Raw genomic sequence first — 19,587 nt, 5'->3', positions numbered from 1 at the left:
GGGGCAAGGGTTCCCCAAACTGGAAGCCCCAGCCACTATACGAGCGTGCGAGTTAGGGCTACACTCGGGCTGCGGAGAGCAGGATGCCTGGCTGTGACAGCGTAAACAAGGAGAGGTTATTGTCACACATAAGAGGTAGGTCACCCAGGACAGGTGCCACCAACAATGACTTCAAGAACCCAACCTCTTACCTTTCCATACCACCATTCCCGCATGCTAGCGTCTTGCATTCTGGTGACCAAGCGGCTGGTGCACTCCCAAGTATCACGTCTCAGTCCAGGGATGGAAAAGGGGTGAAAAGGCATTCTCCAGCCAAGGCTTTGTCCTTCTTTTTGGGAAGAAGGGCCTTCCCCAGCAGACTTGCATCTCATGTACCAGAACTGGATCCCATATCTCCCACCTTTCCAACCCCCGCACCCTGCCCCATCTAGACCAATCATAAGCCAGGGGAATGAGTTGCCACAGTTCATTGATTGAATCGCCAGTCATGATTCATCTCCTGGGGCTGGGAGAGGCCCCAGGGTCCCAGCTTCCCAAAGATCAAGGCATTCCAGTCACTAGCAGCAAAGATCACACTGTTAACAGGGAAGGAGTGAGGATGGCTGTTGGGTATGCAATGGACAGTGTCTGCCACACCTGGTCCTTACCCTTGGCCTTTTCTTGTTCTCAAGGAAGAGACCCAGGTTCCAGCTGGAGAAAGACTGATTTGCTGGATATGTGCATAGACAGCTTTGGGGGAAGGTTTGGAAATTTTGGTTCCCTCCAAAGCTACAATATTTCCTGGATTTTGTCTACCCCAAGCTCTGTGGTGGTAGGAGTGTGTGTTCTGTCCTTTGGACCTGGGTCTGCGGATCAATATGTGTGCATGGGGAGGGGTGACACCATGACTACTCTCCTGCATGTGAGCCCCAGAGCCAGCTGTGGGCCGACAATGTCATGAGTGAGTGGAGTGAGGGGTAACTCCCCCAGGAAGGTAAAGATCAGCCTGCTAGAGACCCTGTCATCTTACTGAGAAATTTCACACTCTGGCTTTGGAAACTCGTTGGCAGTCAAGTTGATGCAGGCTGTTCTTAAGAGGGTTTTTCTCTTCCCACCTCCACCTGCAGCTGGGGTAGGACTGAGCATTCCCTCCCCACCGAGTCTACAGCACCCACAGGAAAGCTCTCATCACTGTCCCCAACTGGAGGCAGATTCACCTGCTGGGAGAGGCATCTGTCCCAGAGCAGGGTGGAGACAGGTGGCACACTCCTCCAGGGCCACAGGTTGGGGGCTTGGGGGTGCTACACAGCAATGGTCACCAGCTCACCGCCCAACCTGCAGGACTCCACAGGCCTTTTCTGGACTCCTGCCTGCCTCTCTCACTCCCAGATTTCGGATATAGCCCACAACTTTCCCCCAGAGGTTTCTCCATGCAGATAGGAAGGATGACAGAGGTTTCTGAGTGCTATGGCCCCATTTCAGGCTCCAGATGCAAACCAGGTCATATCTCTCTTTCCTCAGGATCTCAATGGCTTCTCACATCCTTGAGAATGAAACTCAGGCTCTTTACCTTGACCTACAAGTAGGGTGACCTGATATCCCGACATTATTATTAGTAGCACCCCTTCAGTCTCAAATGTGTACTAGTCTGGATGATAAATTATGTGGCCACCTTATCAAGCAGTAAACTCTACATGTTCCCAGCCCTGCCTCTGCCCCCAGGCTCCTCCTCGCTGCTCTCTCCAGCTTACACACCTCACCCTAGCCAGGGAGAGCCATTCTTTTTTTTTTTCTTCTTCTTTTTTAAGTAGGCTCCACACCTATCAAGGAGCCAAGCATGGAGCCCGACTTGGGGTTTGAACTCACACCCCTGAGATCTGAGCTGAGATCCCAAGTTGGACACTTAACCAACTGAGCCACCCAGGCACCCCAAGCAGAGTCATTCTTTGAAGGGACCCAGCGCTTGCCTGCCTCAGGACCCTCATGCCCGCATTACTCTTCCTGGAACACACCTAGTTCCACTCAGCTCTCAGGTCTCATTTCCAATGTTCCTTTTCCAGAGCGGTCTTCCATTAGGCCCCTATGAACCTTAGTTCTATCATACCAATGATGGTATTTTCCTTTATAGCCAGAATTATTAATTTGATGACATGTTTTTCATTTAATACCTGTCTCCCCCACTGGATTGTAAGCAGTCACCTCTGTAACTCCAAAACCTAGTAGAGGCTTTTGCCCCATAACTGTTTTATGAATGAATGAGTACATGATATTTCTCCCAAAGGCATATGCCCACTCCCAAGATAATGAAGTCACTATAGTCATCTGCAAGTTGATGTGTGTGGCTGACATGTCTGAAGCCCAGTGTGAACTTCCCAACAACATAGCACATCACTCCAAGCAGCCCGTCACAGTAGGACATCAAACCAAAGCTGTTACAGAATGAGAGACACTGACCGTAAGGCTCTCCCTGCACCTGGTTCTCATCTTACTCTAGGAGGGACATCAGCTAATCTGCCTCCGAGTCCACATCCCCATATACAATGTCAGAGTGAACGTATGCACGTCCCCTTATGGACCTGTGAGAACATTTTCCTTGGAATCTAGATTCCCCAGGTAGCTGAATCAGTAGATTATCAGAGATATACTCACTTAATATACTTAATTGGATTTAAGCCTCCCTCCTGCTTTTTTTTTTTTTTCTTGCATAAGTTCTAGAATTCTTGGGCCAATTATCCATTTTGACAAGTGGAACCTTGAACCAAATTTAATTTGGTTAAAAAAAATATACATACACAATTCTTCTATTCCAAGTATCATGGGAAATTTGCTACCTGTTTTTGATACAACTTTATGTGCTATTGTCCACCTTTGGACTAAAGGCATCAGAACAAGCTGGATACTATGGAGGTGACCTGGGCAACATGAACCCTTGTCCAGCCCCTGGCATAGGTGGGGAGCAAGAGAAGAAAAAGAGAAAGTTCTGCTAAAGGCTGGCTCTCCTGGAAGTATGATGGCATTTGTTCTCCTAGAAACTCATGGAAAAATCCATCATACAGAACACTAGGTATGTTGCTATGAGACTTGAACTGGGCTGATAGCAGCAACCAGAGCTCTTCTATGCCTGGAGAAACCAGCATGCAAGCTAGGAACCATAAAAGAGTTAGCCTGTGGGCCTTTGGGAAAGGAAAGGAGCAGGAGAACCCTCAGATCAGCCCCAGTGACTCAAAACAGAAAAACCATTCTGCTCCCACCCTGCCTTCCCAATCAGAACTACATAAGGCAAATGCCTGCTTGGCTCATCTGCAGCCTGTCCTCCCACAAGCCCCAGTCTGACGAACTCTGGCATGGGACATCCAGAAATTTGGCAGTATGACCGTATGAGCAGCCTGGAATTTCACCTGAACAGACAGAAGGAAGAACCCTGTCCCAGGGAGACAGCCACAGACAGCTTCCCAAACTCTGGTAGAATGCATTCAGGCTTGCAGACAGACATACAGACAGATGTGCAATCAGGGATGACAGATATACAGCTGTGGGTGCAGAGATGCACATCCTGTCATATAAACTCACTCTCCTTCCAGCCAATCTCATAACACACCTCAGTGTCCTCCAGAACTGCAAACCGCCCAGTTTCATGACACTATTCTGAAAGCAAAAGAGCACTGAGCACTTTGCACTTCCAGCCAAGATGGAGTAACAGGGACTGGATTTATTCTCCCACCTGAAACGATTAAAACATAGGACAAAATATATGAGACAATTTTTGAGACACTGAAAATGAAGCAACAAAGATGGGAAATCAACAAGGTGAGCCATACACTCTTCCCAACTCACTGCTTTGAAAGTTTCCAGGATGCAGCAAAGGGAGGAAGAATTCCAGACAGAGCTTAGTTAAGGAGATGAATTAAGGAGATGGAGCTAAGATGACCTCTGAGGAAACCAAGGTATCTGGCATTAGCAGGACAGATTCTTGGAGAGAAGAGAGCTGCACAAACAACCTCAGAGAGGTGCTGTGCTCCCTTAAAACTCGGCAAAGACTGGCCAGTGTATGGTATGTGAGGATGCTCCCTCTGAACTATCAGAGAAAATTAGAGAGCCAAGAATATTTCCTGTTTCCATCAGCCAAACTGGAAACCCTCATTTTTCATCGGGCAATGAGTAAAGTACTTAGAAGGGTCTTACAAAATTAGCCCTAGACAAACACTACTCTGGTTCCACTAACAAAAGCAGACCCAAAAGGATCAAACTGTTTCAAGTAACTTAATGGCATCCAGAACAAAGCTCAGAAAGATTTAAACAAATACAAAGTACTCAACAAAGTAAAATTCAATATATCTGGCATTCATCAAAAATTCATCAAAAACTAGGTAAAGAAGTAAGAAAATGTAACTCATAAAGAGGAGAAAAATCTATCAACAAAAATCCAGAATTGACACAGACATTAGAATTGGGGAACAAGAACATTAAAACAGTTGTTGTAACTGTATCTGTATTTCCAATAGCTGGAGGAGAGAGCAAACATGTTAAGTAGAGAGATGGAAGACACAAAAAAGACCCATATCAGCTTCTAGAGAAATAAAATTGGCCACATCATCAGCAAACTGTAGAACAACTCAAGCAGCCTTATATATAAGTATATAATTTTACAATATTATGTAATATATACTAGATAAAATACAAACACACATAACAACATGAATTGCCAAAGGAAAAGAGAGAGAGAAATAGTAGCCACAATTTTTTAAAAAGATTTTTACTTATTTATTTGACAGAGATCGCAAGTAGGCAGAGAGGCAGGCAGAGAGAGAAGGGGAAGGAGGCTCCCTGCTGAGCAGAGAGCCAGAATCGGGGCTCGATTCCAGGACTCTGAGATCATGACCTAATCCGAAAGCAGAGGTTAAACCCACTGAGGCACCTGGCACCCCAGTGGCCACAATTTTTCAGCAAGCTACTATGAAAGCTGATACAAGGAGAAATAGATATCCTGAACATGGCTGTATCTCTTACAGAAATCAAATTTATAGTCATAAACCTTCCCAGTCTCAGATGACTTTACTGGTAAATTCTATCAAACATTTAAGTTAGAAATAACATCGATTCTACATATTCTTCCAGAAAGTTGAAGAGGACAGAATACTCCTGACTCTTTTCTTTGAGACTTACATTACTTTACCAAACTAGACAAAGACACTACTGAAAAAGAAAACTGTTAACAATATCCCTTGACATCAAAATTCTTAACAACTTTAAGCAAATTGAATCCATTGATATATAAAAAGAGTAATACATTATGATCAGGTAGGGTTTATCCCAGGGATACAAGACTGATTTAACATATAAAAATCAATTCATATGATATACCATATTAATAGAATAAAGGTGATAAAAACCAGTTGATATATCAACTGATACAGAAAAATAACTTGACAGAACCCAGCACCCATCCATGAGGAAAATTCTCAGAAACTAGAAAAAGAAGGAACATCCTGGACATAATAAAGGGCACTACAGAAAGTTCACAGCTAAATCACATGTAATGATGAGAGACCTAATGCTTTTCCCTTAAGGTCAGGAACAAGATAGTGATGGCACTCTTGTCACTCCTGGCCAACATTGTACTAGAGAATCTAGACAATCCAATAAGGCAAGAAAATATTTTTTATTTAAGAGAGAGAGAGTATATTTGTGTGTGTGTGTTGGGGGGTGCCGTAGGGGTGGAGGAGGAAAGAGAATCTTAAGCAGGTTCCAAGCCAAGCATGGAGCCTGACAAGGGGGCTCCATCTCAAGACCCTGACTGAGATCATGACTTGAGCTGAAATCAAGAGTTGGATGCTTTCACCTACTGAGCTACCCAGGTGGCCCAAGGCAAGAAAAAAATTTTAAGAAGGCATCCAGGTTAGAAAAGAAGGAACGAATTGTCTTTCTGCATATGAAATGACCATCTATGTAGAAAATCCATTGGTATCTGAGTTTAGTAAGATTGGAGGATACAAGAGCAATGTCCAAAATCAATTAAAGTTCCATATCTAGCAATTAACAGCTGGAAACTTAATCAGAAATTCAAACTCCATTGTAGAAGAAATTAGAATGATTATCATCAATCAAAAAGGTAAGCGATAACAAGTGTTGGCAAAAATGTATAGAAAAGGGAACACTTTTGCACTGTTGGTAGGAATCTAATTTGGTGCAGCCACTACAGAAAACAGAATGGAAGATCCTCAAAACACTACAAAATAGAACTACCATATATGATCCACATTCGCTACCTACTTACTTTTGAGTATATAACCAAAGGAAATGAAAACAGGAGAATGAAGAGATATTTGTACTCCCATGTTCACTGTAGGATTATTCCAAATAGCAAAGATACAGAAACAACCTAAGTGTCCACCAACGGATGAATGGATAAAGAAGATGTGGGATATATTTTTAAATGGAATATTACTCAGCCAAGAGAAAGGAGACCGTGCCATTTGCAACAACATGGACTGAATTTCAAGGGATTATACTAAGTGAAATAAACCAGGCAGAAAAAAAAAATAATGCATGGTATCACTTACCTACGGAATCTACAAAAAGGTCAAACTCATTGAAACTGTAGAAAAGTAGCTGTCAGAGATGGGGGTTGGGAATATAAGCAGAGGTCGGTAAAAGGGTACACAGTTTCAGCTATAAGATGAATGAGATGTGAGGATCTAATAGAAAACATGGTGACTATGGTTGGTAACACTGTATTGCATAATTGGAATTTGCTAAGAGCATAGATATTAAATATCCTCACCGCCCCTAAGAAGATAAATGCATGAAGTGATGGATGTCAATTAACTAGATGGTGGGGGGAAGGGACTCTTTTCACAGGGTATATGTGCATCAACATGCTGTAATGTCCACTTTACTTTTTAAAGATTTTAATTATTTATTTGACAGAGAGAGATCACAAGTAGGCGAGCAGGGCGGGTGGGGGGAGCAGGCTCCCTGCTGAGCAGAGAGCCCGATGCAGGGCTCGATCCCAGGACCCTGAGATCATGACCCGAGCTGAAGGCAGAGGCTTAACCCACTGGGCCACCCAGGCGCCCCTGTAATGTCCACTTTAAATACCTTAAAAACCGACTGCCTGGGTGGTACAGTCAGTGAAAGCTTTCGACTCTTGGTTTCAGCTCAGGTTATGATCTCAGGGTTGTGGGTTGGGGTTTGAGCCCAGCATTAGCTCCACACTCAGCATGGAGTCTGCTTGTCCCTCTCCCTCTGTTCCTCCCCCGCCCCACTCACTCTCTCTCTCTCTCTCACATACGCACACTCTCCCTCTCCCAAATAAATAAACAACATCTTAAAAAAAATAAATATCTTACAACTCTGTCGATTATACCTCAATAAAGTTTCAAATGTTTTAAAAAATCAAATAAATGCCATCAAAAATACAAACTATTTAGAGAGAAATCTGATAAAAGATGTGTAAGACTTACATAGCGAAAACTACCAACCGTTACTGAGCGAACACAAAGAAGACCTAAATAAATGGAGAGATACACCAGGGTCATAGGTCAGGAGACAATTAGAAGGTCACTTCTCCCCCAGATTCATGGACAGCATCAAATCAATCCTAATCAAAATCCTAGTAGGCTTTTGGCAGAAACCGAAAAATTCTAAACTGATTCTAAAATTCATATGGAAATACAAAAATACAAAAAAACGTACAATAGCCAAAACAACTTTGAAAAGCAACAAAGGTGGGGGTCAGCACTACTGGATCTCAGGAAAGCTGCAGTTAGCAAGATAGGACAGAACTGACATCAAGAGAGACAAACAGATCAATGGAGCAGAAAGAGACCCACACATATGTGGACAATAAATTTTCAACAAAGATGCAAAGTCAATTCAGTGAAGAAAGGCTTGCCTTTTTAACAAATGGTGCTGAAACAACTGGACATGTATGTGTTTAAGAAAATGCAGTTCAGGCTCTACCTTATGCCATATGCAAAGCATTAGATCAAAATGGATCTTAGACTTACCATGTAAAACCTAAAACTGGAAATTTCTAGAAATCTTTGTATCTTGAGTGAAGCAAATATTTCTTAGATATGACATCAAAAGCAGGACACATAAAGGGAAAAAAATGATGAATGGGACTTGATCAAAATTAAAAAGTTTTCTACTCTTCAAAAAAGCACTGTTCAGAGAGTGAAAAGACAAGTCATACATTTGGAGGAATATAGGCAAATCACACATCTGAGAGTGGACTTGCAGCTCAAAAACAGGAAGGACTTTCAAAATTCAAAAATAAGAAAACAAACGACTCCATATAAAAATAAGCAGCCCAATATTTGAACAGGCACTTTCCCAAGGAAGATATACATATGGCAAACAAGAGTCAGTAGGGAAACGCAAATGAAAGCCACACAAGGATGCCACAGCACACCTATTAGAATACAGAGCTGAAACCGAACAGCCCGACTGTACCAAGCGTAGGTAAAAATGTGGAAGAACAGGAACATTCATACGCTGTGGCTAGGAACGTCACATGGCTCCACGGCTTTGGAAAACAGTTCTGACGGTCTCCCCAGGAAGTTAAATATACACCTAGCGGACGATCCAGCTTGTTCCCAGATACGTGCCCAGAGGAAATGAAAGCATAGACCCACGTGAAGACCTACAGACAAATGTTTCAGCAGCTTTATTTGTAATCGCCCCAAACTGGAAACAACCCAGACATCCATCCACCGATGAATGGACAAACACGCGCTAGCTGGAAAGAACAACGTGCTAAGGAGCTACTTGTACACCCGTGTCCACAGCGGCATCATTCACAACAGCCAGAAGATGGACGTGATCCAAGTGTCCACAGACGGATGGATGGATAAACAAAATGCGGTCTCTACATGCAATGGAATTGTACTCAGCCTTTAAAACAAAGGAAATTCTGCCATTCGCTACAACAGGGGTGAACCCTGAGGACATTATGCTCAGTGACATAAGCCAGACATAAAAAGACAAATACTGTACAATTCCTCTTATTATGACATATCTAAATTTATCAAATCCATAGAGACAGATAGTAAAAGGGTGGCTGTGGGGGAGGATGAGTGGGTACAAAATTTTAGTTTTGCAAGATGACAAGAGTTCTATGGTTAGATGGTGGTGACAGCTGCCCAACGAAGGGAAGGTACTTAAGACCACTGTGTAAACTTACAGATGGTTAAGAGGGGCACCCGGGTGGCTCAGTCACTTAGGCATCTGCCTTCGGCTCAGGTCATGATCCCTGGGTCCCTGGAATCCAGCCCCAAGTTGGGCTCCCTGCTCAGCAGGGAGTCTGCCTCTCCCCCTGCTCATGCTCTCCCCCGATCATGCCCTTTCCTTCTCTCCCTCTGTCTCAAATAAATAAATAAAATCTTTTTTAAAAAATCGTTAAGATGGTCAATTTTATGTGTATTTTATCACAAGTTTAAAAATTTGCTTTTTTTTAATGCCAGGGAAAGAGATTCCTTGAAACTCTCCTAGACAACTTCCTGGAGGAGGTGTCATTTGAGTGAGGTTCAAGGAGAATAGGATTTAGCTGGAGAACAGGATTTGGCCGTCCCAGTCAGGGGACAGCTTGAGCAAAGGCAGGGAGGCCGGGACGAGCTGCAGGACGTGGGGTTGGAGAGCTGGCAGGCAGCAGGACACTTGGGGCTGCTGGGGGGTGGTACGAGGTTGAAAAGTAGACTGGACACAGGCCACAAGGACCTCTCGGCCTCCGTTAAAGAAGAGACATTTGTAAACACCAGCTTGGAGGGAGCCAGACCCACAGCGCTGTCGCTCCATCCAGACAGCCATTCTGGAAGGGAAAGACTTGGGATCAGCTCTGGACGGTCGTGGAAAAATAAACATGCCCCTGGACATTCAGGAAACGCTCAGCAAGGCTGTGTCCAGGCGGGGCTGTTTGCTTATTTGTGACTTTCCTGCTTTCCATCACCCTGTCAGCAGCCACCCTGCCCCTATCCTGACCCTGACACCTGGCGCTGCCTGGCCTCAGTCATTGGCTCCAGAAGATAACGGGTCCCTGGGAGGGGAAGGCAGGCAGGAGGGGCAGCACACATAGCGTCGGCACGTGAGTGTGTGTGTCAGAGTGTGTTTGCACACAAGCAGGTCTGGCAGCATCATGATTGGCAAAAGATGCGTGTGTGGGTGTGTCTGTACCCATGTGCATGAGTGGGTCTGTGTGTACAAGGGAAGGCTGATGCAGGTTAGTGTGTGTACAAGTGCACATGCACACGCACGCGCTCACACACACATGCACACATGTCACATTAGACAGAGTAAGTAGGAACCTGGATGGACTCTAGCATGGACTCTAGCCCCAGATGGACTGGGTTCAGATCCAAACTCAGGCAGTTTACTTAGCTCTTCCATGTCTCAGTTTTCATATCTGTTAAAAGGGAAAAATAAGATTACCTGTCTCAGCGGGTTGTGGAAAGGACTGACATGAATTCATGTGTCCAAAAAGCACTAGATGATACGGTGCTGGTGGTACACAGTAAGTGCCTAATAAGCACTAGCAGTTATTCCTAAGTGTACCCATGTGCTGTGTGTGCACACCAGTGCGTGTCTGCGTGGGTTCTGAGTGTGGAGATGTGAGCAGCTTTGCAGTGAATGAGCACGAATGCTCTCGAGGACTCCTGTGCCGGGATTCTGGAAAGAGCAGCCATGCCCAGCCTACCGCCGGGGTGCCTTCCCAGCCTGGCATCCAGCCCTTAGGAGCCCGGGCCCAGCCTCCCTGTGGAGGCCAGCCTTTGCACAGCTGTCTTCTCCGTAGCCCTGGGCCCTGGGGAGCAGGCCCTGCACAAGGTTGGCTCCTTCCTATCTTGGGCTATTGAAACCTCCTGTTGTCTTTCCATTTCCTCAGGCTGAAGGATCACGGGTACTTTCTTCTATCAAAGGTCACTGACCCCAAAAAGAAATCAAGCAAGAGTCACATACAAAAATCAACTTAATCTGGGAACTGTTTTTCCTTGAAAAATACCAAAGGAACTCAACTCCTCTGCTTTTTAAATCAAGAACAGTAAGTGGCTCCAAGTCTAAAAAAAAAGTCTTCGATTTCATATTATGTGAAATTGCTTTAAAAAGGATAAAGCACTTTACAGATGTGAGGAAGTCTTCTCTTTGACAGGCACAGCACACCCCACTAGGGCGGGGGAGGACCGGGGAAGGGGGAAAAGAAAGACCGAAAAGAAACCTGTGATTTGGAGCTGAACAGTTCATGCAGGATGTGAACCTCAGGTCCAGCCTTCTGCGCTCATACAGGCCAACTCCGGCCCTCTGGTCTCGCACTGCCCTAACTCTCAAACCTTCATGGGTTAAATTCCCGCTGGAAATAGTGGGCTTTGCAATCAACCTGGCCTGGATTCAAGTTCCAGCTCTGCCCTCACCAGCAGGGCCACTGTGTTCAACACCGCATCCCTGGAACGGAGTCCCCTCAGTTGTGTCCCAGAGCACTTATTGCTGGGGACACCTGGTGAGTAAGACATGAGATCAGCATCGCAGGGAGAATTTTCAGTTTTACGTCTACTTCGGAGGCCTCAAAGCCTGATTCTCTGCCTTGGTCACCTCCTGACTCCCAGCAACAGTCTAGAGCTGCCCTTGTCTCTAATGGTCTCCCGATATCTACTCTCCCCCTTCTTCCTTTTAGTAGGAGCAACTGCTGAGTGGCCGCTGAACACCTGGCTCTCCAACCAGAGACCGTTTCCCTCTCTTGGAGCTAGGCGTGGCCCTCTAAGTTCCCACCAATGGGACGTGAGAGGAAGTGACATGTGTCTTGAGAAGGAAGCAGCTTGCCTTCCCATTTCTCTTCCCCTTCCTGAAATCTACCAGAAGGCCTGGAGGCATCCCTTTCGGCCGGGCAGGTAAGCACAACAGTCTATATAGGGTGTTCAACACTGGCGTCATTAGCCACATTAGTCTATTTAAATTAATTCAAATTAAATAAAATGTAAACCCAGTCCCTCAGTTGCTCTTTCACGTGCTCAACAGACAGATGTGGCCAGTGGCTACTGTGCTTGGACACATGAAGACTGTCATCATCACCAAAATTTTACTGGACAGCACTGTCCTGGAGGACGTGGAGGAACAAGACAGAAGGAACCTGGGTCCTTGGACAAGTTTGAGGAGCAGAGTCACCCTACAGCCTCCCCTTCCCTAAGTGCCCATCACCTTACATTTTTACAAGAGAGAAACAAATCCATCTTTATATGCTTGTCAATGCAGCCAAACCAATATCCTAATAAACACTTTTTTAAAAAAAAATCGTTTAGGAGCACCTGGGTGGCTCAGTCAGTGAAGCATCCAACTATTGATCTCAGCTCAAGTCATGATCTCAGGGTCGTGGGATCGAGGCCTGAGCCGGGCTCCACACTCAGCAGGAGACTCCTTGAGATTCTGTCTGTCCCTTCCCCCTCTCCCTACTGCTTGTGCACATACTATCTCTCTCTCAAATAAATAAATCTTAAAAAAAAAAAAATCATTTAGGTTACCTGAGACAGTTTCTATTGCTTGCAACTAATAATGTTGACTGTTACAAAAACAAGTAAAACAAGAAAGGAGAAAGAAAGGCTGCTGATGTGTGGTCTGAGGGAGCGGGGAGGGTTTTCTTGGGGAAATGCTGTTTATGCCAAGACCATTACCACCTGCTCTGTCCAAGAAATGAACTTGGGTGTAGCTCTTTGGGTCATACAGGGCCCAGCCCAAAGTGGGGCACACAGCGTGAGAGAGGATGACCCTCCTCCCAGATGGGCCTAGACGTATTCACCCACAGAAAATGGCAGATCCCAGTTCTGAGGCAGAAAATGTGTAAGATGAGCCATGGTATACCAGTTAGCAAGGACTCTCCAAAGACCCCGAGGTTGCTGTCAAAAGGACTCAGGAGAAAAGAAAAAAAAAAGGACTCAGGAGCCTACTAAAATGCTCCCATTGGACAAAGATGGGACAAGCTGGGCAATAATCATAAAACTAACTGTAACGGGTTTGAAAGGTGTCAATCTGTTTAAATCTATACATGCATAATGACACTAAAAGCAAACAAACTCGGGCAGATGATAACTTGTTCTTTTGAAGACTAATAAAGAAAAGGACAAATCAGCCTTAGTCTCCCATTCCTATATCCATTGTACTCAGTAACCAAATGATAGACAAAGAGAAGTTCCTTTGTGCTAGCAAATGAAGAAGGAACGATAGTTTTTGCAGCCCCTTATGAATTTCTGGATCTAGGTATTGAATATCAGTGGTCCCTGATATCACACACACACACAAAAAGACAACCAGACATGATGTGTCTCCCAGAGGAAGAATATACTGCCACAGAGTAGTCTTGCCAAAAACATAAATAAATAAATAAATAAATAAATAAATAAATAAATAAATTTTTAGAGACCCTAAATCTTATCAAACTTCTACATCCAACTTCCAGTTTACAGAAAGTTCAGAGTCCAGTGGAGGTTTCCTAAACATACAATTAGAAAATTCAGGCTACGAGAAACTCTTCTGAACACCATTCTAGTTTCTTCGACAAATCAACTTCAGGAAAAAAAAAGAATAGAGGAGGCACTTACGGATTGAAAAAGACTTAGTGATACATCATCGATTAATCACAATGTGCCGACCTTGTTTAGATCCTGACTCCGACAAACAATTTTTTTAAAAAGTATGACATTAATGAGACATTTGGAAATTCAGATAATGACCAGATATTTGATGATTACTATTCTAGGTGTGATAATGGTATTATCAGATAAAATGATGTGATGTGTGTGGGATTCCCTTCAGTACAATCTAGAAAGGACAGAAGTGTACCGGGATGTGGATGAAATTAAACAGCCACGTGTTGAGAATTATTGAAGTTGGGTGACGGGTACACAGGAGTTCATTCTACTCTTCTCTTTCTGCTTGGATATGAAATTTCCTGTTTGACATCTTCTAAAAACCCCTTTGGTACCTTTATCTGTTTGAATTTTTCTGAAAATGTATATATTCTTCAATAATCCACTACACACAAAATCCAAAGGTGCAAACTCAAATGACTGGACCAAGACAGAATTTGGTTTCTGCTGTCTGTCCCACCCAGAGCCTGCTCCCTCTCTGCCAGCCAGTCCACTGGTGCCAAGCCTGTCCCTTGGTGATGTTATCTCGGGGACCTCAATAACCTTCCCTGCCACTGGGTTTCTTTGTTGTTGTTTTAGTAACCGCCTTACTGAAATAGAGTTCGCACGTCATACAATTCATCCATTTAAAATGTACAGTTCGGTGGTGTTTGGTCTAGTCACAGAAACGTGCAACCATCACCACAGTTCAATTTCTTTATCATAAACACATTCCAAAAGTTCTTCATACCTTCAAGTCTTACACAGAAAGAATTGGAGTCTTGGTCCTTTCTCTTCCAGGACGCTTCTGCATTCATGCCACTTTCCTGCAATGATACAAGTCCCATGTGTCCTTTATGTTACACACACACACACACACACACACACACACAGAGTGCCGTCTCACTGGCTACTCCATTACAAAATGATGGTCTTCCAAGTCCAGTCTCAGGAGGAGCAGAGGCCAGGAGGCATGAAGCCATGAGCACAAGGGATCCACAGGAATGATTAGGTCATTCCGAAGCAAAAGATGGAGAAATCCTGGCTGGGCGGAGGAGACTAGAGCGGGCCATTAGCCAGTGGGGGCCGCAGGGGCCCCTGCCCACAGGGGTGGGGGCTGCCCCCTCGGCCCTCCTCCCAGGCAGGAAAGTCCTGTGCCCTCACTACCCCTTTCCCATCCTCCCCCACCCCAACACCCTCCTGAGGCCAGCAAAGCACGCACACTTCTAACCCGGGCAGTCACACCTTTCAAAGCAGTAGTTCCCCTTGCTGGAGGACAAGAGACATTTCCACCGTGGGCAGGCCGGCCAGGAGCCCCTTCTCCTTCCCATCCTTCCTTCCCAAGGAATCAATCTTCTTAAACTTTATCCTCCCAGAGACCATCTGGATGAAAACCATTCAGGAAACTCGGCTGGGTACTAAGCCTGGAGCTCTCATCCATCTCGCCCTGTCAGAGCCCAGCATTCTGGCCTTAAAGAATGCTTACAGCTGGGGCCACCATCGGCCTCCCACACTCCGGCAGCCTCACCTTCCAGACCACTCAGAACTCCAAAATACCTTGCGGTCTTCTCCAGCCCTTGCTCTACTGCTACATCACCCAGTTATAATATTCAGACAAGTAGTGTGGTAGAGGGGGAAGAATTCATATAGACCCAGGGCTGGAACGTTTCTGTGCTGTGTGACCTTGGCCAAGTGACCTGACCTCTCTGAGCCTCAGTGTCCTCACCTGTAAGGTAAAATCAAATAACATACTTTAAAATTATTCTCCTCATTTAGTCTGCTCAAGCCTGCTTGGTATTCCTTGAATTTGCCAACCATCCCCCTACCTCAGGGCCTTTGCGCTTGTTGTTCCCTATACTTGACAGCTCTTTCTCTGGGTAGCCATATGCTATCCATATAGCCATATGCTATATGCATAGCCCACTGACTAAAGGTCTCAGCTCAAAGCTCTGGCCAGAGAGGCCTTCCTTGACCAGACTATCTAAAACAGACACTACCCCCAGTCTACCACCTCCATACCTCTCAATCCTTTACCCTGTTTTAATTTTCTTCAAAGCCCTTACTTCTACCTAAGGCATTAGAGAGTAAAGTGTTTACTGACTGCCTATCCTCCTCACTAGAATGTAAGTTCAATGAAGACAAAGACCATGTATGTTTTTGTTCCCTGCTGTATCCCCAGTGCTGGGACAGTGCCAGGCATACAGAAATACTAAACCGCTAGAAGCATGAATGATGGATTGCATGAACACATTGTACAGTAGTGGGACCATCACAGGTACTCAGTTAATAGGAGTTATCATTGTTACTCATTTGGAGCGCTGAGAGTGGCCCACCAGGGACTGGATCTTTCAGAATGGGTAGGGCTAAAGAGAGGAACTCAGAAAACTCCCAGAGGCAGACCTCGAGCTCTACCCACAGCTTTCCCCAGTGTCCTCTTGGATAGGTAGGGGGTTGGAATGTCTTGAGGCTGGACACCTCCCACCCGCATCTGGTGGGTGCCCAGCTAGCCCCAGCAATGGGGCTAATATGAGGCTTGTACCCATAGGCAGCCCAAGCATCAGAAGGGATTGGTCACCGGGATGACTTTGTGACTGACACACACCCCCGCCCCACCCCAGGCCAGGTCCAGTCCGAGGAACCAGAGAACCAAACCATGAATCTATCTCCTCACCATGTACCTCCAGGAATCTGGGGTTTCCCACTTCAGAAGAGGCTGAACCCCAGCATTAGAGAGGAAAGAGCAAATCTGAGCAGAAAGTCCAGCTCTAGCACTTTAACCGTGTGACCGCGGGCAAATCACTTAAACCCTCTGAGCCTCAGCTTCCCCATCTGTCAGGTAGAAATAATAATATCCATCTCAAGATGCTGACCAGATGATCATTAAGAATACTATTAGCTAGGGACACCTGGGTGGCTCAGTTGGTTAAGCAGCTGCCTTCAGCTCAGGTCATGATCCCAGCGTCCTGGGATCGAGTCCCACATCGGGCTCCTTGCTCTGCAGGGAGCCTGCTTCTCCCTCTGACTCTGCCTTCCACTCTGTCTGCCTGTGCTCGCTCTCACTCTCTCTCTCTTACAAATAAATAAATAAAATCTTTGGGAAAAAAAGAATACTATTAGCTAACATTTGCTGTACTATGTGCCAGTGGCATGACATGATCTCCTTTGATTCTTTTTTTTTTTAAGATTTTATTTATTTATTTGACAGACAGAGATCACAAGTAGGCAGAGAGAGAGAGGAGGGGAAGCAGGTTCCTGCTGAGCAGAGAGCCCGATGTGGGGCTTGATCCCAGGACCCTGGGATCACAACCTGAGCCGAAGGCAGAGGCTTTAACCCACTGAGCCACCCAGGTGCCCCGATCTCCTTTGATTCTTAAAACATCCTTAATGTTAGACATTGCTACTCCTACTTTACAGAGGAAGAAACTGAGGTTCAGAGAGGGTAGTGACCAGCCTAAAACCACACAGTCAGAAAGAATTAGGGCAAAACTGGACCCAAGTCCACTGGTTGTAAAACCCTGTGTTAACCACCACCCACAGAATGCCCTGAGGCAACTGGCCAGGCACAAAGTCCCAGTCAAGGTGAATTTTCTTCTGCCCTGAGCTTCAGGTCTGGGGGCGGATGAGCTCCGCTACAGGGGCTAAAGGGACAGACAGCCAGATGGCCCTCATGTCCCAGTATGAGGGTGCAGCACCTACCACCCCCACCACACACACAGCCCAGCCAAGCACTAGAAGGCTGGGCTGGATTCACACTTCCAGCCCTTGCAACAGGCTCCTTCCCCAACACCTCCTCCCTCCCCGCAGGGATCAGGCTGGGCTCACCCCTACAGAGGAAGTTCAGCTAGGTCAGGCCTGCCCCTTTCCCACAGCCCTGGAGTGACCCTCCACAGCTTTTCCACTCACCTCTGGGCTGAGACTCTCCCAAGGTCCCCCGCCCAGGGCCTGTGGGGTTATACTGCCATTGGTCTCCTGCCTTCTATAGGGGACAGCCTAATTCATGCATGACCCACACCAATAAATCAGGGAGGGGTGGGGGGGTGGGGACATTCATAAATCCATATCAAACAGTCCCCAAATTATGACAGATGACACGGCAGTCATAAAATTGCACAAGCAAAACTCACCAAGTCATTAATTTCATGGCCGTAGAAAATAAACAGACACATTTTTTCGCGGCCCTAATAAATTTTTAAAAACTCAAAGAATGGTCCATCTGCTTCGAATAATTTTTAATTTCCTATTCTGTCTCATTCCCATTAGCTATTCCACTGAGATATTTGCTAAATTCTTTCATTTACCTCCTCCCATCTGTATTCAATTACCTTATTCCCAAATAGAGTGAGTTTTTGTTTCTCCTAAGCACGGGACAAAATACCCCCGCCTGTACCTTAAAGCAAATGTTATGTGTGTTTTATTATCTGTTAGACCGTATGAGTCATTCTAACTCGATTGCCTGTGTGGAAAGGTTTGGAGAGCAATCTGATTTTGATGTTTTTTGGCTTGGGTGGAAAACACCTGCCCGATTCTCAAAGCTAATCTATTAACGTGGTAAATGCTGTAGCAGATGTTCCTGAGTGAGCGAGGGGCCGCGCTGGGCTGTGACCAGGCCCAGAGTGTCGGGCACACAGTGGAAATGCTCGGAGAACGGAGGCCAGAAACATCACTGGGGGCCTGAGCTCTTGCAAAGTCACATTTTCTGGCTGCCCCAAGGCTCCGGTGATTCCTCACTGCCTCCCTGGGCTCTCAGCAGCCACTCCAGATAGAAGGACATTTCAAGGTCACCTGGTCCACTCCACTGGCCCTCATGTTTTTTACATAAGAAACACCGAGGCCCAGAGAGGTGTGCCTTGCTCAAAACCACACAGCATCCTGAAAAAGAAGATCCTTTGGGCTAACTCTAATGTTCAGGAGACCCTGTAAGTGAGCTAAGATTCATTTTGTGGAGCTGAGATATGGACCATTGGAGGGGGGGTAGTTGTGAGCACACCTTTCCCCCAAGTGCCTTCTACCTGGGAAAACAAGGTCACTGAAGGCCTTTTCAGTCTAAAACTTTTCTATTCCAGTGCTTGGGTGGCTCAGTCAGTTGAGCATCTGCTTTCGATTCAGGTCAAGATCTCAGGGTCCTGGGATCGAGCCCCACATCGGGTCCACCTTCTCCCTCTGCCTGTCATTCCTCCTGCTTCTGCTCTCTTCTTTCTCTCTCAAATAAATGGATAAAATCTTAAAAAACAAAAATAAAAACATGAAACTTTTCTATTCCATTTTTCCTCATCCTGCGAGAGTTGGGCTAGACCCACAGGAAGCAGGGTGAGGGGCCAAAGACTTTCTCCAGGATGTGTTCGTTTCAGCACTAAGTATACACTGGGAACTGCAGAGCCCAAGAACATGGACTTCCAGGCCAGGCTACAGATCTGGGAGGGATTCAGGGTCCCCAAAGACACACATTGTAGGATCTACGCAGCCGCACAGTGGGTGCCCACGTCCTCTCAGCTCTCATTAAATCCATGCATGCTAGTGACTTACTGTGGGCACCTGCAACACTGCCTGAGAGTTTTCTCTGGCCTGGGATCTGCTCAGTAGACCTTAAGGACAGGCCAGACTTGCCAGGGACTTGATGTCCCCAAGGGCAATCCTAAAATAATGATAAATGGGAGTTGGTGTGCAAATATCCCAGCTCCCTCCCCTCTTGAATGGGGCAATTCTGAGACATGTTCTGTACCCATGGTTCTCAACCAGGTACAATCCTGCCCCCAGAGGACAATATCTAGAGGAGATATCTTGGTGGAATGCATCTATTGGTAGAAGCCAAGCCACTAAACACTCTACAGTGCACAGATCAGCCCCCCCAACAAATAATTATCCAGCCCAAAATATCAGCAGTATGGAAGCTGAGAAACCCTAATCTATATCCTCTCTAGAGGTTCCCGATGGGACTGAGCCTCAGATGCCCACATCAATAACCTGCTCACTTAGGCACACTCTCCTGACTTCTTTCCCTACCCTG

Source organism: Mustela putorius, unplaced genomic scaffold, assembly GCF_011764305.1.
Source record: "Mustela putorius furo isolate JIRA1106 unplaced genomic scaffold, ASM1176430v1.1 tig00000698_pilon_pilon_pilon, whole genome shotgun sequence".
Classification (NCBI taxonomy): Eukaryota; Metazoa; Chordata; class Mammalia; order Carnivora; family Mustelidae; genus Mustela; species Mustela putorius.
The sequence above is the reverse complement of the archived record's forward strand: the minus strand, read 5'-3'. Positions refer to the sequence as shown.